Below are 27,320 nucleotides of genomic sequence, written 5' to 3'. Positions count from 1 at the left end.
ATAGCCCTAAGGACAAACAATGTATGTGTTCTAAAGAATGGCCACTGAATAAAGGGGAATGGCATTCGATTTACACTCACAGTCATGGAGAGAAATTTCAAAGAAGTTGGAAGGGAGTCAAAATGGCTCCGAAAGGAAGGAAGTTTCAGCCCTTATGTTAGTGATGCAAACTCTTGTATTTTCCACATGAAGTGAATAATAGCAGTAGTTTATTGGGATTTTCCACATCTACATTCTTTTTTGGGTAAGCTTTTGGGTGACTGCTTTTGTCTGAGCTCCCCCAAACAGATCTGGAGACAGACTGAGGTTAGTTCTTTGGGAGTGGATCCCAGGAAGCATCTCTGAAGGAATGGGACTAGTAAAGCCGAGAGGAAAGCTGATAATAAGTGGATTACCCCTGCTGGTCACTGTGGCTCGGCCCCACCAGGACCATCAAGTAAGTGAGTAGAAGGAGCATCACAACTTTCCCAGGGAAGGTCAGAGAAGTTGGAAGTATTTATCCATCAACTCTGATCTCCTTGGTTGAGGATTTCCCTGGAGGCTTTGAATCCTGAAGAAAATCTCCAAGTAGAGAAGGAGAAAGGCTTGTTGCTTTAGATGAGAAGCTGCCAGAGGGCAAGGAATGGGTCTGCCATCTCCTAAGGGAATAGATCAAGGGAAACATGGGCTGGAATATCAACAGGGTCAGTCACACTGGCCATTTTTATACAGTTGGAAAACATCGGTTTGTCATGAGAAATCGTAGTTATTTTCTCCAATGAGAAGAGAATCTATTTGTCTGTTTCCTAACAAGAACTTCAATGGAATGATTTGGGGCAGGCTTCCCAGTCTGGGACTCTTCCAGTAACATTAATATGAGGTGTGAAGTGGATAGTAATAGAAGCTTGGCTAAATTATCAAAGTACCTTTGTGGTAATATGAAGCCATTAACATCCTGCTTTTGGAATTTTTAATAACATGAAAAATGCTAAGTGAGATGTTACCACTAAGTGAAAAAAGTCAGGTTACAAAACTACAGTTTTTGTTACATTAGAAAAATATTTTTACACAAAAAAAAAGACTGGAAAGAAATATACCAGCATGTTAGTGGTGTTTATCTTCGGGTGGTGAAATAATGGATAATTTTTTTTAACATAGTCTTCTTTTCTTCATTTTCCAAACTTTCTATGTTGAACTTTTTCACCTTTTTTTTACTGGCTTTTTGAGTCACTATGTTTTGGTCAGATTAAATGGGGAGCTTGTTGGGTAAACAGGTAGGTTTACCCTTAGGCTTGATGGTTGAGCGTGAGGGCAGGCTGTTACTCAGGGCATTCTGACAGTCTGCGGGTACTCATTTCAAGGTTAGCTCATCAGACTTTTCTACATGAACTTGAGAGATGAAGAGAGCATTCACGGATGGGTACCTGCCAAACGAGACTCTTGCAAGGAGTATAGGGAGACAGTGGCTGTTATCTGCCTGGGTCAGAGAATACCACCAAGGAGGCAGTACTGGGAGGGGTTTTCTGTTTGTCCTTTTTGGATCAAGCTGAGAATCACATCCTGATTCACTTTTATATCAATTTATCATCCTCAGTTACAGCCATCCAGGCTAGTGGTGGTCACAGGCAGTGCGTTCTCAGCTTCATCTTGGAATAAGCTTGGTGCTGGGGATGGTAGAGGGATACAAACAGGAGTATCCTTAAGGAGGCCATATTCCAGAGAGAAGATACTGTTATCCATTGAAAATAGTTATAAAGAGGATGTGATTAAAGACCAGTGTAACATACAAATATAGTGTGTGTTATGAGTTTGAGAGGTGGCTGGGGAGGGGTGTGCTAGAAAAGAGTCCCTGTGGACTGGAGTGGTTGAGAAAGGCTTTTTGGAGAAGGTCATGCTTTGAATAATGAGTCAATGATGAAAATACATACCATTGTCTCAGGTCATGTAAGCCCTGAGTGTGTATCTAGAAGTCCAATCGTGGTTCTGTCTCAGATTCCCTCTGTGTCATCAGGAGTGTGTTTCCTGTTTCATAAAAGGCCAGTGCTTACACTCCCCTGCCCAACAGGCATGTTAGGATGAGTAACTGATAGTAAACATCCTGGGCAAATTCAGTGGTGCTTTGCTAAAGGCTTAAAAATGTCAGATTAATTCAATATAGAGACAGACACCAGTGGGTTCTAGAGATAAAATACAGTGATAGTGATAGAAGGCTCAGGTATGCGTAAAGTGGCATCCAGTATCAGCAGATTGATTCAGGAAGAGTTTCTCACCTTGGGCATTCTAGTTACAGGCTAAATACAGAGAGGTGGAATCAACAGAGGACTATTGATTCTGTTCTTCGTGTGTGCTTAGCACTAAGTTGGGTAACAGGGATATTTAAAACATCATTAGCAACAGTGTTGTTTTGGCAACTTTAAATTCTGAAAGAGATGGGAATACCAGACCACCTGACCTGCTTCTTGAGAAATCTGTATGCAGGTCAGGAAGCAACAGTTAGAATTGGACATGGAACAACAGACTGGATAGGAAAAGGAGTCCCAGATAGCAAAAGGAGTACGCCAAGGCTGTATATTGTCACTGTGCTTATTTAACTTATATGCAGAGTACATCATGAGAAATGCTGGGCTGCAGGAAGCACATGCTGGAATCAGGATTGCTGGGAGAAATATCAATAACCTCAGATATGCAGATAACACCACCCTTATGGCAGAAAATGAAGAAGAACTAAAGAGCCTCTTGATGAAAGTGAAAGAGGAGAGTGAAAAAGTTGGCTTAAAGCTCAACATTCAGAAAACAAAGATCATGGCATCTGGTCCCGTCACTTCATGGCAAATAGATGGAGAAACAGTGGAAACAGTGACAGACTTTATTTTTTGGGCTCCAAAATCACTGCAGATGGTGACTGCAGCCATGAAATAAAAAGACGCTTACTCCTTGGAAGAAAAGTTATGATCAACCTAGACAGGATATTAAAAAGCAGAGACATTACTTTGCCAACAAAGGTCCATCTAGTCAAGGCTATGGTTTTTCCAATGGTCATTTATGGATGTGAGAGTTGGACTATAAAGAAAGCTGAGTGCCGAAGAATTGATGCTTTTGAACTGTGGTGTTGGAGAAGACTCTCTTGAGAGTCCCTTGGGCTGCAAGAAGATCCAACCAGTCCATCCTAAAGGAAATCAGTCCTGAATGTTCATTGGAAGGACTGATGTTGAAGCTGAAACTCCAATACTTTGGCCACCTGATGCGAAGAGCTGACTCATTGGAAAAGACCCTGATGCTGGGAAGGATTGGGGGCAGGAGGAGAAGGGGACCACAGAGGATGAGATGGTTGGATGGCATCACCAACTCAATGGACAGGAGTTTGAGTAAGCTCAGGGAGTTGGTGATGGACAGGGAGGCCTGGTGTGCTGCAGTCCATGGGGTCACAGAGAGTCGGACACGACTGAGCGACTGAAATGTGAGTGAAGGCACACAGACCTGGACTGGAAGCTGTAATTCTCAGGAGTGCAGACGCTCAGCTAGATTAGTATCACAGAGTTTACAAAGCCCTAGGGAAGAACCCTGAGAGAGGTCACTCTTCTCCAAAGATCTGATTCACCACAGAATTGAATTCATCTTTGAGCATAGGAAAGCCTTATGCACCTGCTTATTCCATTAATGTGAAATGGATTCAGGCAATCAGGAAACCCTGCACCAAAAATAAACAAAAAATAATAGAGAACTGACCCCATTTCACACAGAGAGCATACATTTCTTTATGTTGAACTATTTACAGCCTGGCTGGACCACCCCTGCACACAAGCTGCGTAAATATCAACAGCCAGTGCTCCTGCCCTTTGGGACTGGTCAGTCCTGCTGATTAAGGAACCAAGGAGAGGTCAGGGTTTCCTTGGTCAGGTCTGGCTTTCAAGAGGGGCTGTGTGGCTATTTCTTGCTCAGTAATGAACCTTTCTACCCCGAGCTGCAAGCCACCTGATAAGAGACCTTATAGTGTGGAGTAGAAAAACAATAAACAAACAATAAAAATGGGGCCACAGAGCATATTAATAACATTTCCTTGAGGTGGTATTTTCAGCACTTTTGCAGATATTGGCTCACTAAATAGGAGAGAGAAAAGCTAATCTGTTATAGAGCTGGGCCAACCATGTAGAGCGCTGGGTACGCCCTTAGAGAGTTTTTCCTGGCCCAGGGATCAAGCCTAGAAATGAGAATTCCTTTATATGCAACCCATGTTGTCTTCTATACCCATCTAAATTCAAGAAGGGCTTACAGCCTTTTCTCCCAGTGATTAGAAACATGAGGAGGCTAGCCCAGCTGCATGTGATGACATGTGGGCTTAATGGAAACAAGCATTCTATTTTAACGTGCAAATGTACTGTTTTCATTCCCCTCTGCCCTTTTTGTCTACATTGAATGGAGCTAACATAACGTCTTCTCTCTTCTTGGGACTGTTTGCTGATCAGGGCCTCTACCCCATGCATTTGGTTTATCTTCAGACTCGGGGTAGAGCAGACCAAAGCAATTATCTTAAAAGAACAGAAAAGAGAAGAGGCAAGTGTCTTAAAGGAAGCTGCTTAGTGAAGAGGAGGGAGGTTCTTTTGTAGCAGAAGAGGAAATAGGTCAGTGGGTTTCTGGAGAAGGGAATGTGCCCGCCATTTGGTTCAGAAGTGTTACTGAGTCCAAGTTCATACTGCATAACAGGCCAGTCAGTTGAGAGACAAGGTGTTGGGACAATGAATAGCAGCGTTATTTGTAAAGCCAGCAGACCAAGAAGATGGTGGGCTAACGTCCCAAAGAACCATCTTGCTTGGATTTGAATGCTAGTTGTTTTAATAGAGCAGAGAGGGAGAGTTGAGGAGATAAAGTAAAAAAGGCAATTTGTTGTTGTTGTTGAGTCGTGTCTTACTCTTTTGCAACCCCATGGACTGTAGCCCGCCAGGCTCCTCTGTCCATGGGATTTCTCAGGCAAGAATACTGGAGTGGGTTGCCATTTCCTTCTCTAGGGCATCTTCCCGATCCAGGGATTGAACGCACATCTCCTGCATCAGCAGGCAGATTCTTTACCACTGAGCCACCAGGGAAGCTCCAAAAGGCAGTAAGTTGTTACAAATATTTCCTGGTTCCAGACAGACTCTGGAGGGAATGTGTTAATTTCTTCTTTCCTATAGGTGTTCATAGGTGGGCCTAGTCAGGATGTTTCCTGTGAGCTAAACAAAGATATTTTAGCTTAACACTCAGGGATGGGAGGCAAGGTTCCTGGAACCTATAAGCTATAGACAGTACCCCTTTAGTGATTAATTGGTAACAAAAGCAATAGACTACAAAGGTTGAAGTAAAAAAAAAAAGATCCAGTATGGAGTCAGATTTGTTCTTCCCCATCAGTGGAGCCCGAGGAAGTGGCTAATCCTCAAGGGGGATGTTTGTATGCTGTGCCTGAGGGGATGGGGACACAGACTCTGAAGTTCTTGGTCTTGGCAGCAATTTGTGCCAAGCATGGACAGGGCAGCCACCTTCAGGGGTATGTGTGCATGTGTATGTGCACACAGCAGCCCAGCAGGGTGGGACTTACAGGTGGAAACCAGGTAGATTTCACAGAAAATAGAGAGATGTGGTCCTTGTAGTAAACCTAAGTGGAAGAAGCAACTCTTGAGTGTTTCAGTCCAGGACCACATCAGTCTGACCTGCACATGTGACTCTGCTACAGAATCTTGACCTGGCATACTCAGGGGCTAAATATGTAATCTGGAGAAGGGGGCTTCTTTAAGAAAAAAAAGCTTATAAACATAAAATTAGCTAGAGAGCCTTTGAAGGAGCCTTGTGCAATTGAGGAAATCTGAGCTTGTGCCTCATTGGTTTTATTTCTTTAAATTACTTATTTATTTATTATTCTTTGCTGTGCTGGGTCTTCGTTGCTGTGCATGCTTTATCAAGTTGCGGGGAGAGGGGGCCACGTTGTGATACTCAGGCTTCTCACTGCAGTGGCTTCTCTTGTTGCAGAGCATGGGCTCTGGGGTATGCAGCCTTCAGGAACTCTGGCTCATGGGCTTAGCTGCCTCATGCATGTGGAGTCTTCCCAGACCAGGGATCAAACCCACGTCTCTTGCATCGGCAGGTGGATTCTTTACTGCTGAGCCACCAACGGAAGCCCTACCTTTCTATGTGCAACCATTTTTAAAAGAAAATTTTGGTGTCAGCAAGCAACCCAGAAGATTGGAAGGAGGGAGGAAGGGGACTGTATACCAAACCTCACTGCTGCTGCTGCTAAGTTGTTGCAGTCGTGTCTAACTCTGTGCGACCCCATAGACGGCAGCCCACCAGGCTCCCCCGTCCCTGGGATTCTCCAGACAAGAACACTGGAGTGGGTTGCCATTTCCTTCTCCAACGCATGAAAGTGAAAAGTGAAAGTGAAGTCGCTCAGTCGTGTCCGACTCTTCACGACCTCATGGACTGCAGCCTACCAGGCTCCTCCATCCATGGGATTTTCCAGGCAAGAGTACTGGAGTGGGTTGCCATTGCCTTCTCCCCAAACCTCACTAGAATTGTTTACCTGGGTCTTGAAGGGAGACTGATTTGCTCTCGATCCTGAAAGCAGGCATAGCTAGGTCTCTTTCCTGAAGTACAGATTCCCTAAGATGGTTGGCTTCCTCAGAGCGCGAGGAGTACTCCTTTCACATAACTGGTCAACATTCTCTGCATCATCATGGTGCACAGATGAAGGTGCACAGTGGAGTGGTTTTTTGGGTGGCCTTTGCTAGAGAAGGTGGTGAGAGCCCAGTTTCATCAAGGTAAAGGATCATTTCATTGAAGACATGCAAGTACTCTAAAGGAAATTATTAAGACTATTCAGAAAGAAGTCCAAGATATTCTGAGCTTGGTGTTTATGCCACTCATTCAGATGTTTGATCTCATTTGAACAAGGAAATCTCATTAGGAATCAGATTTCACTTATATTTTAAAAATATCACAGAATGTTTAAAGGTGTGGTGCTTAATTGAAAATTTCTAACCTTCCCTGCACTGGGTATAACGAGTAAAGAAGTAGCATGCTGTCACTTCAGGCATGTCCAACTCTTTGTGACCCTATGGACCATCACCCGCCAGGTTCCTCTGTCCATGGGATTCTCCAGGCAAGAACACTGGCGTGGGTTGCTGTGTCCACCTCCAGGGAAAGAAATAGCAGGATCGTGCAATAGAAAAGGAAGAATTTGTGTTTGTTTTCCACATTTGCCTTTATGATCTTGCCTCTATTTTCTTTTTCAATGCCTTCTATAAAAAGCAATGGAAAATCCCAAGTCTATAGAAGAGGATTCAAAGGCCCCCCAAATAGCCTTGGCCTAAGGTGAATGAGCAGGACACAGGAGCCAGGAGATCTGGGGCCTAGGCTCCCTCTGGCCACTGGCCAACCAGTCTGGGAATCTGATCCATGTCCCTCAAGCTCCCTACCTTGATTGGTTGTCGGTGCCGTGAGAAGCTGGGCTAGATCATCCCTCAAGTCATTCCCAGCTCCAGTGTTTGTTTAATGCTTTTCCTTTGAGAATTCCAAAGCCTTTACATCACTCACAAGTAAGAGTCCATTTAGGGAAGTCCAGGAGCCTCAGCTGCGCTCTCATCACATAGAACTTGTCGAGCTCAGAAAGATACCCTGGCCAAATGTAGGATGGGAACAGTCTGTTCAGACACAGACTGGGAGGGTGAAGAGGATTCATCATCCTCTGGAGGCAGGCGTTGGAATGGGCTGTTGTCCAGCGTGGGGCTTGACAAGGGGGAGACGACCTTTGGTTGGAATCCCAGTGTAATGAATAGACATGGAAGGAGACCTAAAGTCCAGGATGGCCCGGTTCTGCCACAAAGATTGTCCAGCCTTTGGCCAAGTCACTCGCCTTTCCAGGACACTGTTTCTTTATAGGTGTGAAGTGGGGATGATAGAGTCAGACACTCCACATCTTCTTTATCCATTCATCTGTCAATGGACACTTGGGTTGCTTTCGTATCCTGGCTGTTGTAAATAGTGCTGCTATGACATTGGGGTGCACATTATCATTTTGAACTATGGTTTTCTCCAGGTATATGACCAGGAGTGGGATTGCTGGGTCATATGGTACATATGTTTTTAGTTTTTAAGGAACTTCCATACAATTCTTCATAGTAGTTGTACCAATTTATATTCCCACCAACAGTATAGGAGGATTCCCTTTTCTCCATACCCTCTTCAGCATTTATTGCTTATATTTCTTGATGTTGGCCAGCCTGACTGGTGTGAGGCAATACCTCGCTGTAATTTTGATTTACAGTTCTCTCATAATTAGTGATGTTGAGCATCTGTTCAAGTGTCTCTTGGCCATCTGTATGTCTTCTTTAGAAAAATGTCTTTTTAGATCTTCTGCTGATTTTTTGATTGTTTCTCCTAGCTTATCTTCATGATAGAATTTACTTTGAAGCCTCTTTGCTTGGATGGTAAATCCTATTCTCAATCATTGTACTCTCCTGCTTCTCTTGGTCCCACAGATCCTTATTAAGTCATCCCAAAGTTGTCTAGATTTTAGCAGAATCCCAAAGTAAGGATTGAGTCAGTTCTGTACAGTGAAGAGATCAAGACACAATAGTGATCCAAAAAAGGCCTGGTTTGATCCTTTTGGGGGAACAAAGATAAAGTAAATAAAAATCTTATGGTTCTGCACTGGTGTAGGAAAAGTGAGATGCCCTGGAAGGGATAGAAATGATTTGCGGTTGACCATTCCAGCTAGTGGCCTGCTGAGGAGACCTTGCACTGGCTCACATCTGCCTTCAAGAGTCAACTGTATGCATCTCCTCCCAACTCCACGTTCAAGCAAGTTAGCTGAGTAGCTTGGTCTTGGCCTAGGTGGGAGTATTAACACTGTGGAAAATGGCAAACACAAGAAATTGGAGTTTTATTTCCCTGTAGAGCCAGTTGTTACACGTGTCCCTGCACTGATTCCAGCCTTGTTTGTCATCTTTTCCAACAAATTATACGTTCCTATTAAGAATTGCTTCTGGAATGTGGTGTCTAAAAGGAAATCTTCATTCTACGTATGTAGATAGTTTACATGGATTAAAGGAGCCATTCTAACATGCGCAAGTAAAGACAGCACTGAAAATTGCTCAATAACTAAACGTGCTCAAGACAATTGAAGAAGAGAGACTTGGCTGCTGGTTCCAGAAGAGCATCCTTCTCAACGATGCTGACCACCTGCAGTGGTCAGTTTCCTTTGGCAAGGCCTGGCGGCTTGGATTGTGACCAGGAAACTGTGTGTGTCTGTGTGAAAGACCTTTTCCTTTTTGGCATTTAAAAATAACCTACCGAAGATAGCACGGGTAAATGAGTTGAAGCACAGAGCTGAGAGGATTCAGTTGAAACAAATATTTTGTCAGATCACCTAACTTTTCAAGTACATGTGCCTTCACCAGTTATGGCACTTAGAATGTTATCTGTAGAATCACCTCCCCTGATTTTCCATGGAACTGGGAATGAGGAATAGAAGGAAGAAGTGGATCTGCTGGTGACCCACATCTTAGTTTTCCTATTACTTCCAGAGTCTCTCCTATTAAGCCTTCTGTCTGAACTGGAGGAGAACCATGCATTTCAGCTGGCTTTCCAGCTCCTTCCTGCATTCCTCCCTGCATGCAAGGGCTCTTAGGGAGGTGGCAATGTCTGTTAGACAGTTACCCTGATGTCCTTTAACGACAGTCCTGAGAGAGTTGCCCTGCACCATCTCTCTTTCTCAAGTCCCTTCTAGTTCAAAGACTGTGTGCCGAAATAGCTGTCATCCATGGGGCTTGCAGCTCAGTCCATCCCTTGAAATAAATGTGCTGCTGCAGCCACTCAGGGTAGGAATGGGCCTGGGTTTCAGTCCTAGTCCTCTGGCCCGGTCAAGAATGTTGTCCTTTCAAAGAGTTCTTGCTTTCTTGATCTGGACTTAGCAGGTAGAAGGATACCTTCCCTCAGATTCCCTAGTAAGATAGCAGCCAGAGCCGTAGTGGAAATAACAGGAGATGAAGTTAGCCACCCTGAGTTAGCCAATAGCTCGCATGGCGGGGGCAGGGAGTGCTGGGCCAGCTGGGAGGCCCTGCCTGGTGCGGTCCTACATCTGCTGGGCTCTGCGCCTCCCTGCAGGGTTTTACATAAGTCTTGGTCACAGCAGCCTGCCCCCTCCCTGCTGGGACAGTTCACAGGACTCAGGATTAGCCGGCTCTAGCCAAGCTCTATTTCTGGAAGGCAGAAAGTTCACTGAAAGGGTAGCCACTGAGAAGATACTCGTTTACACCGTTGAAGGGAGCAGAGACAGAGACTCCTAGAGGGGAAGTTATTTTAAGAGACCATTTTGTGCAGATAAGCCAAGAACATTTAGGTTCAGAGCAGAGGAAGAAAGCAGAGCGTGAATACACTTGAAGAGTAATGGTGTTTCTTCCGTTGTGATCCTTTCTTTGGCTACTGCACTAATTCAGCCCCAGGATTTTAGAAGTCTAATTTATCCAGTAAGGCTGCTGAAACAAGAATCTTATGATTTCACCTTTGCCACCAAACTAAACTTATGTTTGGACGCACATTATACATCAATACATCATACAGTAAATTCTGATCATTCAACATCCTGGGGAATCTCTGTGCGCCAAGTAAATACCAGGTCCCCCTGTCAGACTGGACATTTGTTACTATATTCAGATTGTGGGGAGGGGCATTGCTGTCATGCATGTGTTTAGCCATGTTACTGCCTGACAATGTGATTAATTTCTGCAAGAAAGAAGGAAATAGGAGGTACGGTGATAACATGGCCAGTTAAAGAGAAATGGTTTGGCCTCATGTGTTTAGTGGTGATGACGGTCGTGTGTGTGTGTGTGTGTGTGTGTGTGTGTGTGTGTGTGTGTGTGAAATGACGGAAATGACAATTTTGGAAAGGGGTGGGTCCAAAACTGGGACAAGAAGAGCCAAGCTGGGATCCAGGAACAGAGGTTAAAAACTAGCCACCAAGGCAGGTTGAAAGCAGGGACACAGGCATGTGGGCAGGGAAAAATCCAGAAGGCAGAAACCAAGTCAGGGAAGGGCAATCTTCCAGCAGGAAAGGATAGAGAATGTGAACAGGAAACAGCTTTGAGGAGCCCTGGACGTTCCTGAAGCCCAGAGGTTAGCCAAGAGGGCGCACACACAAAGGCCCAGATCAGTTCTGTCTGAACTGTAGGCGGGGAATTGATTCTGCCTCCCAGATACTTGAACACACTGCTTGATATCTGATACTGTATATTCAGATGAGCCTTTTTGGAGGACACATTCTGGAAATTGCTTTCAGAGACAAGGTTTTGAACCATGCAGAACGTGAAACATAAGTTCTTTGTCAATGATTTTATTATGTTACTCTTCCTATATTTAAGCAGAAGGGTGCAAGACCAAATTTGGGTTGGGTGGGAGATAGATGGGTGCAATGCAGGGACTGTATTTGGGTTCTTTATTTAAGCAAATTGTTAAAAAGTTGGAGGCTTGGAAAGCCGAACACCAGTTTTTTGTATTAAGGAGTTTTTATTTTTACATGTGATGATGGCATTGTGGTGTTTTTGTGAGTGTGTTTTTTAGAGATATATGCTGAGATATTTATAGAGGAAATCATAGGACTGGAGTTTTCTCCAAAAAATATGGGGGAGTGGGAAGGAGTTAGCTGAAACAAGACTGTCTCTGAGTTGAATTTTGTTAGAGCTGGAGGATGGATCTGTGGGGACTCATTATACCTGGAGCCAAGGCTTTCCTTGTGATGACAGCTGCCAGTGCCATGTGCCAGAAACTTCTCAGAGCTACATGTCTGCTCTGTGTGTATCGATGAGCATTGCTATTTCTCTCAGATGAAGCCATCCAAATGCCCGCTTTAATAGAGAGATGAAGCAGAGCCGTGAGAAGGTGGGAGTTGTAGAGGAGCTTTTTTGTTTGTTATAAATGTCTGTATCCAGCTCTTTCTGCTAAAAATTGAAAAGAAGAAGCATTTTGGAGTTTATCAAGATGAGTAATGATGTGTGGGGAAAGCTAGTTGCCCCCTTTCTCTTTTACTTCCTTAGAAGCTGAACCTAATTGTTTGGCAGGCTAAATGGCTGCCCAGACATTCCCAGCTCCCTTATTATAAGGCATGGTCATTTGATTTAGTTCTGGTCAATGAGATGTAAGCAGAAATGTTATGTAGGACTTTCTGGAAGGCTCTTTAAAGGGAGCTAACTCATCTAGGAGGTGTGTCTCTCTTTTCTATCCTCTCTTTCTACTGCTGCCTGGAATGCAGTTGTGAGGTATGGAGCTCCAGTAACTACGCTGGATCACTGAGGGTGGAAGTCACATACCTGGTGTAGCAGAGCAGAGAGAAAGAAGGAACCTCGGTCTCTGATGACTTTCTGAACTGCCAGTCTCTGATCTTATTTTACAAAGAGGAACTATACTTTCATGTAGTTAAGCCAAAACTACCCTAGGTTTTTAATTAGATACAGAAAGCCTAAAAACTAATTAATACAGGTAACACATTGTTTATTGTCAGTAAATACAGCACTAATCAAAAATAAAGGTGTATAGAGTTGTTGACTCTGCAATTCCAGTCAGGATTTCACCTGGTAGATATTCACCAAGAACTAGTATTGTTTGCCGGAGAAGGCAATGGCACCCCACTCCAGTACTCTTGCCTGGAAAATCCCCCGGACGGAGGAGCCTGGTGGGCTGCAGTCCATGGGATTACTAAGACTCGGACACGACTGAGCGGCTTCACTTTCCCTTTTCCCTTTCATGCACTGGAGAAGGAAATGGCAACCCACTTCAGTGTTCTTGTCTGGAGAATCCCAGGGACGGGGGAGCCTGGTGGGCTGCTGTCTATGGGGTCGCACAGAGTCGGACACGACTGAAGTGACTTCGCAGCAGCAGCAGCAGTATTGTTTGCAAGAGCCAACAGTATAAGCAGCCTATGTATCCATGCATGGGGACTGGTTACAGTTCAGTGGGCTCTCAGGCAGCCAGGCAAACAATGAGACCTGTGTTGGCATGAAAGAGCCTTAGGTCTTATCATTCAGTGAGAATGAGTAAGTTGCAAAAAAGCACGTGTGGTTTGATCTCTTTTGTATAAATTGTATGATATAAATATAAATTGTGTATATAATTGTTCAGTCGGTCAATCATATCCGACTCTTTGAGAGCGCCTGGACTGCAGCACACCATCCTTCCCTATCCTCTACTGTCTCCCGGAGTTTGCTCAAGTTCATGTTCATTGAGTCAGTGATGCTAACTAAACATCTCATCCTCTGTCACCCCTTTCCCCTTTTGCCTTCAGTCTTTTCCAGCATCAGGGTCTTTTTCAATGAGTCGACTCTTTGCATCAGGTGGCCAAAGTATTGGAGCTTCAGTCCTTCCAATGAATATTCAGGGTTGATTTCCTTTAGGATTGACTGGTTTGATCTTCTTGCTGTCCAAGGGACTCTCAAGAGTCTTCTCTAGAACAACAATTCAAAAGCATCAATTCTTTAGCACTCAGCCTTTCTTATGGTCCAACTTTCACATTCATATGACTCCTGGAAAAACAATAGTTTTAACTAGACGGACCTTTGTTGGCAAATGATGTCTGTGCTTTTTAATATGCTGTCTAGGTTTGTCATAGCTTTTCTTCCAAGGAGCAAGCACCTTTTAATTTCATGGCTGCAGTCACCATTGGCAGCGATTTTGGAGCCCAGGAAAATAAAGTCTGTCACTGTTTTCACTTTTTCCTCATCTATTTGCCATGAAGCAATGGGACCAGATGCCATAATCTTCATTTTTTGAACGCTGAGTTTTAAGCCAGCTTTTTCACTCTTCCTCTTTTACCTTCTTCAAGAGGTTCTTTAGTTCCTTTTGCTTGCTGCCACTAGAGTGGTATTATCTGCATATCTGAGATTGTTGATATTGTTCCTGGCAGTTTTGATTCCAGCTTGTGACTCATCCAGCCCAGCATTTCACATGCTGTACTCTGCATGTAAGTTGAATAAATAGAGTGACAATATACAGCCTTGTTGTACTCCTTTCCCAGTTTGGAACCAGTCATTTGTTCCATGTACGGTTCTAACTGTTGCTTCTTGACCTGCATACCGTTTTCTCAGGAGGCAGGTAAGGTGGTCTGGTATTCCCATCTCTTTAAGAATTTTCCACAGTTTGTTGTGATCCACACAGTCAAAAGCTTTCTCGTAGACAATGAAGCAGAAGTAGATGTTTTTCTGGGATTCCCTTACTTTCTCTATGATCCAATGAATGTTGGCAATTTGATCTCTGGTTCCTCTGCCTTTTCTAAACACAGCTTGTGTATCTGGAACATCTTGGTACATGAACTGCTGAAGCCTAACTTGAAGGATTTTTACCATTAACTTGCTAGCATGTGAAATAAGTACAATTGTATGGTAATTTGAACAGTCTTTGGCACCACCCTTTTTGGAATTGGAATGAAAACTGACCTTTTTCAGTCCTGTGGTCATTGCTGAGTTTTCCGAATTTGCTGACATATCAAGTGCAGTACTTTAACAGCATCATCTTTTAGAATTTGAGATAGCTCAGCTGAAATTCCATCACCTCCACTAGCTTTGTTGGTAGTAATGCCCTAAGGCCCACTTGACTTCATATCACACTCCAGGATGTCTGACTGTGGATGAGTGACTACACCATTGTGGTCATCCAGGTCATTAAGACCTTTTTTGTACAGTTATTCTGTGTATTCTCGCCACCTCTTTTTAATCTCTTCTGCTTCTGTTGGGTCCTTACCATTTCTGTTCTTTATTTTGCCCATTTTCTTGCATGAAATGTTCTCTTGATATCTCCAGTTTTCTTGAATAAATCTCTAGTCTCTGCCATTCTATTGTTTTCCTCTGTTTCTTTGCACTGTTAGTTGAAGAAGGCCTTCTTATCTCTCCTTGCTATTCTCTGGAACTCTGCATTCAGTTAGGTATATCTTTCCCTTTCTCCCTTGCTTTTCGATTTTCTTCTTTCCTCAGCTATTTGTAAAGTCTCCTCAGACAACTACCTTGCCTTATTGCATTTTAATTGCATATTAATATTATATATAATTTTATATATTATATAATTATATATATTTATATATACTATATATTATATATTTTTTATTTTAATTAAATACTTTATTATAAAATAGTTGTATTTATGATATATAATTATATATTATGATATGTTATGTTAATATATATTAATATATTATATATTAAAATTAATATATAATATATAAATATACTAAATTAATATATATTAAAAAGATATATATTACAATCTATATATTATAATACTAAATTATTATATAATTATAATATATATTATATATATTTAATATCTATATCTATTATATTATGTTATTTTATATACATAATCATATATAGTTAATATATATTATATAATTATATATAATATATTAAATATACATATAATATATAATATATTAATTGTATATAATTATAATTATATAATATAACTATAATTATATATAATATATATTATATATAATATATGTAATATATACTTATAATATCTAATTTATTATATTTTATATAATATAATATATTATAATATATATTATATATAATTATAAGTATATATAATATATAAATATATATAAATATAATATCATATATTCTATATAATATGTACATACATATTCTGTAATACATATATATAATATAATGTATATACAATAAATATAATATATAATATATATTACATAATATATATTATAATTATATATTATATGTATATAATATAATGTATAATATATGCATATATATTATGTAATACATATATATTATATAATATATAATATATATAATATATATTATATAATATATAAATTTTATATTTATATATAAATATATGTATATATAAATATAATATAATATATAAACATTATGTATAATTTATATATTTACATATAATATATTAATAGATATAATAAATATATTAATGTGTTAATATATAATGAATATATTATTAATAATTATATTAATAATATGCAATATAATATAATATATAATATTATATAATATAATAAATATATTGTATAATATATAATATATGCAATGTTATATAATATAATAAATATATTATGATAATTAATAATTATATACTATTATATAATATATAAACCATATAATATATAAACCATATATAAATTATGTATAATTAAATACATATTATATATTGATTGTTTTATTGTGCCATATATCAATTATATATCTATAATTTGAATTAAAAAATAAATGATATAGCATAACAAAATTACATATACATATATAATTTACTGTACCATATATGTGTATATATAATTTTTATACGTGGAGTATACGTGTTTGTATATGTTTATTCTTTCTCCTCAGAAGGAAATTAAAACCTGCTAACTGAAGGAAAAAATTTTTTCTCTACAATCTCTCTACCATTTTCCCTCTACAATTTCTTTTTATTAGTAATAGAGTTATTTCCGATCGCACAATCCTCTCCAAGCCTGATTTTATAAATTAATAGCACAAAGTTTACATTAATTAAATTTCCTTCAGTATCATTATCTGAATATTTAAAGTACAGACTGACTTCAGTCTGTATTAAGTTAAATGGCTGAGATAAAGGTATTACTCCCCACATCCCATCTCCCTGTCACTGTCCTTCTCTCCCTCCTTCCCCTCTTTTTTTTTCTTCCCCTCTCTTTCACTTCCACTTCTCATCTTCCTCTCCTTCCCTGGCTCTCCTCCTTCCATAAGTGTGGACTATTAATTGACTCTCCAAGGACCTGGCCTTCCCAGGGCCCATGCAGAGAATCAGGGGCGACAGAACACAGAGAAGCATCTCCCCAGGACCCGTGGAGCTAGTTAGGGATTCTGCCCACCAGCACCTGGATGGAAACTGATGCTCTGCCTGAACACGCACTCCTGGGGACATGCAGTGATCTCCACGTGGTTTTTCCTTGGTTGTTTGCTTCTCGCTGATGAATGAGGACACATGTGTACCGACAGGAGCTGGCACGTGTCCAGAAGTTTATTTACTCAAGGCTTCAAATGCAGGCAAAGGTTTATTTTGACTCTTTCCTGCGGCATCAGAACTCTGCTTATGAGAACAGGATGAAGACACGGCAGAAGACAGCAGCAAGACCACCGGATGCCACGAGGCAGATGGTAGAAGAGGTGACATTGGTTTCCAAGGGATCCCAAGGCCCTGCCAAGCCCACAGGAGCAGCTCAGTTGGGGTTTTCAATTTTAGGGCAGTTATTTCTATGGGAAATAACCTTGGTTCCTGATCACATACTTTAATGATAAAATCTGACCCGTGGCAACCCTGTGAACCAGAAAGAATTATGCAGGATGATCCAGAAAACTCATGTCTAACGACTAGCAAGTTTCAGGGGAAAGAGTTAGAATAAACCTTTGCCTTCATTTGAAGGCAAGGCTTACTCTAGAGTTTTGTAGGTGACCACTTGCTGCCATGGGGACCCCGAGCCTGAGTGACAAGAACTTTCCCATTTAAGGCCCCTGTTTCATGTGTGTGAACTCCCATAGGCTTTGGAACCTGAGACCCCTGCCCTAAGTGAGGGAACTCAGCTCTTACTTGGAGGGGCTTCTCAGGGATCCCAGCTCCTACCCCTTCTGAGGTCTAATTTATTAGTCATCATCCTGAGTTCCCAAGACTTTTTCATACCTAGAGTGGGCATGCTCCCTTCTACCTCCACGCAATTCACCACTTATCTGAGCAAATTTGAGTGGGTTTCAGACCTGGCTGCAAACAGCTTCTGAGAATTAACCTAGCAAAGGCATGATGCCATGGGGAAGGGAGCTGGAATGTGTGGCACTTCATTTCCATGCCGTCACCTGGAGCCACTGGCTCTTCTGAAAAGGTCCTCCAGCACCTCCTTGATGGCCTCAGAACCCCTGTTATTGTGGCCTCTTTCCGGCTTCATCCTACCCGCAGCATCTGGGCACAGCTAACTATATCATAGAAGACATCAAGTTATAAATGACTTGCCTTTTTTTTTTTGCCCCCACATTCTTGTTCAAGTTGTCAACTTGTGTGCTTGGAAGGTATTTTTAAATGTTTGCTTTTGTTTTGCTGGATGTGGGTGACCTCACTCACTGGGTCTGTTTAGAGATGCCAGGAGAGGAGAGGGGCCTCGATGTTGGCACTCGGGGACTTGGGTGTTTTGGGCTCTGGCCCAAGGGAGTGGGTGTGCAGCCTGTTTTAAAGCCATCCTGCTGTACTTTGCTCTCTCCTCTGAGTCAGAGTCATGTGCTGTCTAAAATAGGTGGTGAGTGTGGGCAGGGCAGTCCAAACACAAATACAACTCGTGGAGTTTGTTCCCAGGGAGAGTATGACCCCTCATCTAAAGCCACAGTGAAGCTCCTTTTGGTTTTTGTAACGGTCGAATTGAGCGTGTAAACCCACTGAACTGACTAGATCAGCTCAGCCCTGGTGATCCCCACATACAGCCCCAGGCTGTGTCCTTTGGGAGATGGGGACAAGTGGCAGCAAGACCAAACACCTGGACCGAAGGCAGGCACACACCTGTGTCTGGACTTTTCTAATAAACCGTATAGAGCGTGTGGTTCCCTGAGGACGCACACGCTTCCTAATGTGGCTCCAGACTGAGGCACAGTAGGGGGCTTTACACTTTCAGAACATGTATTTGGAGATGAGGAAACCTCCCTCCCCCACACACTTGTATGAACACGTCCTCATGATGTTCATGTGATGTGATTGCTTGACCAGTGGCTCATGCTGGCACAGGAGACACTGGCTGAGTTCTCCATCTGCCTGTGGCCCCTCGTGCTCAGCTGGCCCCATTTTAGATCCTTGACAGGGGCATCCCGTGACTTGCAGCAATCTCACGTGAGACTCGAGGAGGGGAGCCTTCTGACTTGGAAAGACCATGTGGTGACGAGTGGACTCCAGGCAGCTGGTACCTGTAATGCATCAGAGCAGGGAATGGACACCTTTTCTCTAGTGCAAGGAGGAGGGGAAGTAGTTGTCTAGAAACACTGCAAAATCCTGGTGCAAGAAAAGCTAGGGATTTCCAGGGATTACATGTGCCTGTTGCCTGTTGTGTCAGAGAAGCCTTTTAGAGATCACTCTGAAGGCTGTGAGGAGGAAGGTCCCTGGACTAACACAATACTTACCTACCTCCCAGGCTTGCCACAGGCAGGCATGTGGCAGAAGGTTATCCTTTAGCTTCCCTTTCTGTCCCATTTTCTTGACCTTGCTCCTGGTTTTCACATCCCACCCCAGCACCATCCGTGCTGTAGACAACCGTCACTCTCTTTGCCCTCTTATATTCCTCATTTTTTTCCCTAGAATACATATTAGTCACTGTGTTAAGTCTTCTGATGGAGAAGGAAATGGCAACCCACTCCAGTATTATTGCCTGGAGAACTTCACGGGCAGAGGAGCCTGGCGGGCTACAGTCCATGGGATCAGAAAGAGTGGGACACGACTGAGCGACTAACACTAAGTCTTCTGAGATGATTCTAAGCTTTGCTGTGGAATAGAAGAATGTGTTTCCCTTTCAGTGTCTATCATCAGAAGGGAAAGGGCCTGTGGAAAATAGGAGGGCTTTTGTACTTTCTTGACACCACGAATCATGATTTAAGGCATGCTCTGCTAAAGGCAAAAACCCCAGCATATCCAACAAGAGACCAGAACCATAAAGTCATCCAAATAGAGGGGCAGTGTCCCCGAAAGGGACTCGAATGATTCTTATGTGTTGCTGTTTTTATTAGTTCTTTGTTTGTTTGTTTTAATTTGCTTTTTAAAGTTTTTTTTTGTTTTAGTTCTTTTTTTTCCCCCAAGAACTTGACATTTTCCCTCCTTCTGGTGCCCACAACTATGGAAGCAGCATTGGCTGACACATGGCATCTCTTGGGGACTCAAGAGTCACTACAGCTTCCAGGTAAGATTTCAGGTCCTGAGGGTCCCTGCCTACTGCATTTTGGGAAGACATTTTAAGTAACAAGAGAGCTACTAACAAACTACTTTGCTGTCAGATGGTAGTTGTTATATATACAGACAACCTGAATCTTAGCTTGTCTTCACCTGTGAAGCCTGCGTCTGAGCCCCAGCCCCAAATACGTACAGATATGTCATCCAATTGCCTTGTTACTTAAATTTGTTAACTTTTGAGAGCAATATCATGGAGACTCAGGAAAGGAAGATTCTAGGATTGTTAAACTTGCTAAAGGTTTTCACCAGTTCTCAAATGATTTCTGGGAGAAGTCAATGGCAACCCACTCCAGTACTCTTGCCTGGAAAATCGCAGGGACAGATAAGCCTGGTAGGCTACAGTCCATGAAGTCTCGAAGAGTCGGACACGACTGAGCGACTTCACTTTCACTTTTCATTTTCATGCATTGGAGAAGGAAATGGCAACCCACTCCAGTGTTCTTGCCTGGAGAATCCCACGGACAGGGGAGCCTGGTGGGCTGCCGGCTATGGGGTTGCAGAGTCGGACATGACTGATGTGACTTAGCAGCAGCAGCAGCAAATGATTTCTGAAATGATCACATTTGGAGATATATTACATGCAACTTTTCTACCTCTTAGAGTCCCATGAAATGGCCATTCCAAATGGTAATTAATGGTGCCAGGAAGTGAGTCCTATTCTTGCTAGATGCAAACCCCTTAAGACTTCATTTGCTTCAAAGTAGTTGACCTGGACCTCTTTACTTACCTAAGTTAATGGTTCTTACCAGTGTCCCAGTGTTCACGGGATATATAGTAGGCATTGTTTTTCTTTTTTTTTATAAGGAGGAAAAATATTGAGAAAGCATAACTAGAGCCTGTTCTCTCTGAGTCTGTTCTTTTTTTTTTTTCTATCACAATTCCATCAATTCTCTTGCCAATATTTTCTGATTTCTTTCTTACTTCCAAAGATTTTCTTCTAATTTAGTCCACCCTCAAATTCAATGTCCCGCCAAGTAACAATGTCCCATTCTCCTCCCACAGCCTTTCCAGTCAACATCTAACTTTGCTTCCTTCTCATTTCTTTCATCCCATGACTTCTACCCTGCCCTATTATCATAACTGGGTGGGCTTTTGCCATCCATGGAGCAGTGACTCAGTGGGATATCTGATACATTCCCCAGTCCTTACAGTTTTCAGTAACCAAATTCTGTATCCAGGTGGGCTGACATCCTCTTTACTAAACACACTTTCATTCTCATTACCTATAACTAGTCCTAACCCATTTGGAGTCTTCCACTACTGCCACCAATTTTGAATGTTTTTTCCAACCCCTTGACATTATGGAAATTTTCTCAGCTCGCTGAGAGAGGTGCTACTGTGTCATAATATTCGAAGTTCTCTCACATCTCCAATCTTTTCTCCTTCCTAATACCTTTTCCCCACCTGTACTCTATTCTGACTCGTTTTCATTCTGCATACCTCGTGTTTTCCTACCCCTTGCTGGAGAAGGCATCACAGTAAAGCTATCTAGATGGTCAGCCACCAAAAGCACACAAGGAGTTCACAAGACCATGATCCTAGACCTAATTGAAGAATAAGGACATCCTACAGTTGCACATAAACATGTTCCCACTTTCATTTATGTAAGTTTGTGTCAGTTATTGGGCTTCCCTTGTGGCTCAGCTGGTAAAGAATCTGCCTGCAACATGGGAAAACTGGATTTGATCCCTACCCACTCCAGTATTCTGGCCTGGAGAAGTCCATGGCCTGTATAGTCCTTGGGATCACAAAGAGTCAGATACGGCTGAGTGTGTGTGTGTGTGTGTGTGTGTGTGTGTGTGAGTTACTAGTAGAAAATTTTGCAAATTTTGAGAGAATTGCATTGTGTTTTGGGTTACTTCATCTTCAGAATTCATTTAATTGGCTTTTCCCCATATTTTTAGTTAGAACTAAACAAAAGCTATTGTAGACTAGAAAATACATTATGATTTCATTGCAAGCTGGTTTCACAACCTGCACACTTGAAAATACCGGGATTCCCTGGTGGCTCAGACAGTAAAGAGTCTGCCTGTAATGTGGGAGGCCTGGGTTCAACGCCTGGGTCAGGAAGATCCCCTGAAGAAAGGAATGGCAACCCACTCCACTATTCTTGCCTGGAAAATCCCATGGACGGAGGAGCCTGGCTGACTACAGTCCATGGGTCACAAAGAGTCGGACTCATCTGAGCAACTTCACTTTCACTTTCATACTTGAAATGAGCATCATTAGCTGAGTTTAAATACAATAGAACTATCAGAGACCTTGACCCACTGGGCACACAGGAAAAGGTGTTTATTTAAGCAAGCTTCCAAAAATCAGTAAGTAGATGACATATTTGATGTGGCACTTGATAAACAACACAGATAAAATGAAAAGGGTTAGTTATCCACAGTGATGACTAATGATAAAATAATGATAAAACATTCATTGCTTAAATATTTCTGTGTGTGGGTGGAAAAAATGACAAGGAGGACAGAGCCTTTTGTGACGAATGTTCCAGCTGGTGAGACTGCCAGGTGGTTTTTGAGTCTCTGCTGAAAACTTTTTGGAAGGCTGGCTGTCCCAGAGGAAGTCAGCTCTGCTGTTAAAGGTGCATATGTGCATGCTCACTTGCTTCATTTGTGTCGACTCTTTGCAACTCCTGGTCTGTAGCCCACCAGGCTCCTCTGCCCATGGGATTCTCCAGGCAAGAATACTGGAATGGGTTGCCATGCCATCTTCCAGGGCATCTTCCTGACCCAGGTATTGAACTTGCGTCTCCTGCATTGCAGGCAGATTGTTTACCACTGAGCTACCTGGGAAGCACCTACTTTAAGGTAGTGGTTTACAAAAGCCAGGGGACTTTGTAAGTACAACATAGTAATAACCATGGCTTCCACCCATGATAATTAATCAAAATATCCAGGGTGTCAGTATATTGTCTTAAAGCTCCCAGCTGATTCTAATGTGTAGCCAGAGTTGAAAGCCATAGCTCTAGGCTTGATGACTTATGTATTTTGAGGGTAGACAAGGAAATTGGTTCCATTTTAGGGTGGTGGACCAGCGTCTTTGTTCTATAGCAAGGGCCTTAACTAATGATCCTATGTAAGAAGTGAAACTTTCAGTGAACCAGAAACCGTGATAAATCCTAAAATATGGGATGTAGACTGAATTGATGCAAAAAAAAAGAGAGACAAATCTAAAACGCTTACAGAAGACTAGTGCCCAAAGGGGAAGGAGCACCAAGACTCCATGCCCACAGGTGGCAGACCCCGGAAGCAGAAGGGTATCAAGGACATTTGACACATCGGTCCTCGGGGCACTGCTGCAGGAGGGGCCAGCAACTCATCCTCTGCTGATGCTCTTCCATCTGCTCTTGAGCCAAACAGCAGTGACAAAGTGTCAGCTTCCAGGTAGGAGTCATGGCCAGGGAGAACAGTTTAGACAGATATGGCCCTGTGCCATAAGGAGGGAAATTGGGCAACAGGCCTGAACACCCCAGAGAAATCTCACCTAGTGGCTTTTCCTTCTTCCTGGTCCCTGGGAAAAGGCCAGAGGACAATTGAGGCCAGCAGTCTTCCCACACATATGACACACTGACAGAGGATGTAATTCATGCGATTCAGTAGAGCATCTCAACCACAGAGATTACAGAGACAAGATCGCCACGCATACGAACAAGACCAACACTGCAAAAGATGACAGATGCAACATGATGGATGAACCAACACCCAAGCAAGATAAATAACAGAGCAAGCAAAGCAGAAGCTAAGAATCAGCATATGTAGATTTTTCTGATAGATGTGTGAGGATAGAGGAGTCACAAATCAACTGGAGGTCATGAAGATTAAAACTTGGCCTGTTTAATAAAATACTGAATAGGTAGATATTTTTTTCTGAAGTCCAGTTTTATTATAATAAAGACTAATGATGCCTTATAACCTAGTGACTAGTGATAGTTCATAAGTTCGGTAATTTGCTTCTTGGAAAGCATGTAACAGTATAAGACATTATAGAAAGTATTTTAAAGTATGAAATGTTTTCTGTAGATCTTTTTGAAAGGCTTGGTCGATTTTGAAAAACTGACAATGAATGAAAAAATAAAAAGAAAGAAAAATAAGCACAACCCCCCACCCTGCAAATACATAAGAAACATTTGATGGTATTTGTGTTTTAAGTGCCTGGAATAAAATGGGATGAATTTTTCAAAGGCAGTAATAGTTTGTACAAGGACTTGTTTCATTTGATTTAGCACTAACTAAAATAGAGTAAAAATATCATTTAAGAAATAGCCTAGTTTCTCCTCCACTTCTCATACTGCTCCACTACTCCAGGCCATAAAACATAAGCACACATTCTCCTGACCCCACAGAAGGAACCCAAAATGATTGTTTTAACATGGCTGCTCAGAAAAAAGTGGCAAGATTTTCTTCCCTTAAGATGGGATGCCAGTGAACGCCAGCAGGTATCAACTTCTTTGATCAGGAATAAAGAACTCTGCCTTCAGCAAATTCAGTTACGTTCCTAGTCCTTTCTAACCTATCATATAAAGCCTTTCTAGTGCCACATTTACTAATTATGATGGCTTTTTCTAGCAAGTAAATTTCCGTTTACTAATTATGACAGCTATTTCTGTCAAGGAAATTTCCCACCAGGCATGCTTGATCTATTTTTGTTTCTTAATTATACAGTATTTGTATTTTACATAGCGGCATGAGTTTTCTTTTATTCATTCTTTGTTTTTTTAATACTTTAATTTGTTACTCACCAAAGCATATCAATCAAAAGAAGAACTGGCAAGAAGATCCTAAAGCACTCTTTTTTTTTTCCTGGCCACACAGCATGTGGGATGTGGGATCTTAGTTCTTCAACCAGGGATGGAACCTGTACCCCCTGCAGAGGAAGTGTGGAGTCTTAACCACTGGACCGCCAGGGAAGTCCCCTAAAACACACATTTTTTAACTGCTGCTGCTGCTGCTAAGTCGCATCAGTCATGTCCGACTCTGTGTGACCCCATAGATGGCAGCCTACCAGGCTCCCCCGTCCTTGGGATTCTCCAGGCAAGAACACTGGAGTAGGTTGCCATTTCCTTCTCCAACGCATGAAAGGGAAAAGTGAAAGTGAAGTCGCTCAGTCGTGTCCGACTCTTTGCGATCCCGTGGACTGCAGCCCACCAGGCTCCTCTGTCCATGGGATTTTCCAGGCAAGAGTACTGGAGTGGGGTGCCATCACCTTCTCCATCTTAACATCTGAAAACATGTCAATTACATTTTCCATTAAAGAAAATTCATTCAATTTTGGTGCTTATACAAGAACTTCTAATATCAATCTCTAACATAAGTTATATCCCTCAGTAAACATGTATTTTCAGAAGAAAACAAGTTCCATCAAAGTAATGTTTACCTAAATGTTGATTTTTTTAATAAAAAATAGAAAGTTCTGAGGAAATGGAAGGAATGTTTATCAACAAAATTAATGTAGCTCATGCGGCCACCTTATTGATTTCTTAAAGTCAGCAGTAAATTTGCATTCTGCAACAGATCAGTAAATTCAGTTATTTTTATCTGGAATTTTATAGAGATAGCATCTCATAAAACCACATTCTCCATGTTAAAAATGTCTCTCTTTTTTTGGTGTCTCCCTATGCAAAAGCTTCTGATGAAATATTTTCTCCAAATTAGTATTTTAATTTTTTACTTTTCTGAAAAAATATAAAACCTTACCAGTCACTTATTATTACTGAACAAAAGTTAGATTACTACCAATTGCTCTTTTACTTTTGGTCTAAAAGAATTTTTTAAAGTTTAGATATCTCTGATGTTTTTGAATTGCACACCCATAGAAGACAGCTGGATAAAACACACTAGATAATTTTAAAAGACAGTTCTTATTATCAGACTCATTTGGCATATCCTTTATATCCAGAATAAAATCCACAGAAATAAAACTAATATAATTTTCAAAGAATTCGTACAGGGTGGAGTCTTAGAAGGAGGAACTGCTTGTGAAAGAAGGAATCAGTTCAGTTCAGTCGCTCAGTGGTGTTCAACTCTTTGTGACCCCATGAATCGCAGCACACCAGGCCTCCCTGTCCATCACCAACTCCTGGAGTTTACCCAAACCCATGTCCATCGAGTCGGTGATGCCATCCAACCATCTCATCCTCTGTCGTCCCCTTCTCCTCCTGCCCCCAATCCTTGCCAGCATTAGGGTCTTTTCCAATGAGTCAACTCTTTGCATGAGGTGGCCAAAGTATTGGAGTTTCAGCTTCAACATCAGTCCTTCCAATGAACACCCAGGACTGATCTCCTTTAGGATAGACTGGGTGGATCTCCTTGCAGTCCAAGGGACTCTCAAGAGTCTTCTCCAACACCACGGTTCAAAAGCATCAGTTCTTCGGCGCTCAGCTTTCTTCACCGTCCAACTCTCACATCCATACGTGACCACTGGAAAAACCATAGCCTTGACTAGACGGACCTTTGTTGGCAAAGTAATGTCTCTGCTTTTCAATATGCTATCTAGGTTGATCATAACCTTCCTTCCAAGGAATAAGCGTCTTTTAATTTCATGGCTGCAATCACCATCAGCAGCGATAGTTCTGTTCATCTTGCTGATCACAAGGATTTTTTCCTCCTGGAGTAACTGAGTTTTTGGGTGTCTCAGTGGGACTTGGGTTTGCAGGAAAGCCTGAATACAGGGCCAGATCTTATTGGTTTCTGTTCCAGAAAATGTTTCCAACACTCCCTTTTTCTGATAATATTCCAGGACAGGTTTCCTTTGGTCTTGGTAAACCTTCATTCTCTTGCTAAGTGTCTCAGGTTTATCATCTACACGCTGAATGAGAGGAGCTCCAGTCACATCCTCCACACCGACCACTTTGGGAGGGTTAAATCCGAGGTTATAGATGCGGCCACCGGCTGGATGCACCCAGCGAGCCTCGAGGTGTTGCTGAATGACCTCAAGTGGCACATTCAGGTTCATCGCCAGTTGTACCTGATGGACTCTGTCCAGGGCTTCAGCCTGTGGAGGTGTCCTGGGGAAATCACACAACAGCCAGTTATATACCGGGTGAGATTTTTCAGCTCCTGGAGCAACAGCCGAGTCATGAGGTCATCCGGGATGAGCTTCCCCTGGTCCATGAAGGTTGTGGCCAGCACCCCGATATCTGGGTCCCTTCGCATGGTGTCTCGGACCAGGTCCCCACTGGAGGTCTTCAGCTGGACGTGTGTGGTAATGCGCAGCGCCAGGGTGCGCTTGCCGGAGTCCGGGGCGCCCCGGATCACGGAGGGCAGGAGCTGCCTCGGTGGCCCCGTGGCTGCCAAGCGAGGCTGGGACCGCGGTGACAGCTGGGCCCCGGGTCAGACACCAGCTGCGCCTGCGCGCTCGCCCCCGCC

The 27,320-nt window shown here is 42.3% G+C and overlaps 1 pseudogene; it reads right to left on the bottom strand.

Annotated features, from left to right (window-relative positions):
* The window catches only part of LOC145512414 (GTP:AMP phosphotransferase AK3, mitochondrial pseudogene), a 37,099-nt pseudogene extending 9,830 nt beyond the window's left edge, over nucleotides 1–27,269 (bottom strand).
* Nucleotides 27,270–27,320: the final 51 nt, after the last annotated feature.

Source organism: Giraffa tippelskirchi, chromosome 7, assembly GCF_054371585.1.
Source record: "Giraffa tippelskirchi isolate mGirTip1 chromosome 7, T2T-mGirTip1v1.2.pri, whole genome shotgun sequence".
In the NCBI taxonomy this organism is placed as follows: domain Eukaryota; kingdom Metazoa; phylum Chordata; class Mammalia; order Artiodactyla; family Giraffidae; genus Giraffa; species Giraffa tippelskirchi.
Note: the sequence above shows the minus strand (reverse complement) of the source record. Positions and strands in the feature narration are given on the sequence as shown.